Below are 855 nucleotides of genomic sequence, written 5' to 3' on the forward strand. Positions count from 1 at the left end.
TCCACAGTCATGTCCCGATCGTCGCCATCTTGCCGGGTTTTGGCGCGTATTGTTTCTACTAATGGAATGCGGAAATTTATTTGTGGTTTTTCATTGAGATATCGTCGATACGTGATCGCCTTTGATTGACGACTGCCTTGTTATCTTATGTTTGGGACCGCTTTAGCTACGAATATCTAGGAATAAAGAAATATGTTACGTTATCGTAGTCGCCTACTTTTTTACATTGTAAACTAACACTGTGCCTACACTTACTTATTGATTGAATTAATGTAGAATATTTAAATCATTGAAACACTGTGTATACAGAATCTACCAACTGATCAACGCAATTACAAAAAAAAAGTACCGTGTAGTTCGTAGCACTTGCTACGCGGCCAGACCAGCGCGCGGCCGAACACATTGCGATACGAGATGCAAACAAATTGAGTTATGATAAAAAAACATTACAATTACCACGAACAATGTTTTACGTTTATTTCATGTAAGTTAATTAATAATTATGATAAGCAGGACAACGACTACAGTTTTCTCTAATCTCGTTACAGATGGTTGAGATTCGGGGCCCAGTTAATTTCGTCTGACAGATAATCATAAATTCTATTGAGGTCTCTATTGAATTCAGAAGTGATGGCTCATGATCGTAAGTATATGATAAGTGCCATTTGTTTGTGTCAGTTGGCAGTGGGCAGTTGGCGGCGTAGCGCTGGACAATAGCGAATTGCTCGCCATTTGTGTCCGCGTACATTGCCCGCTTCCTTTCCGGTTATGGTATGGTATGCCGTATTTGTCGCGCAATGGTGCCACTACGCTCTGTCTTGTTTGTTGGCGATTATCTCGTGCTATTGTGTCTGC

Source organism: Papilio polytes, unplaced genomic scaffold, assembly GCF_000836215.1.
Source record: "Papilio polytes unplaced genomic scaffold, Ppol_1.0 DF824157.1, whole genome shotgun sequence".
NCBI lineage: Eukaryota > Metazoa > Arthropoda > Insecta > Lepidoptera > Papilionidae > Papilio > Papilio polytes.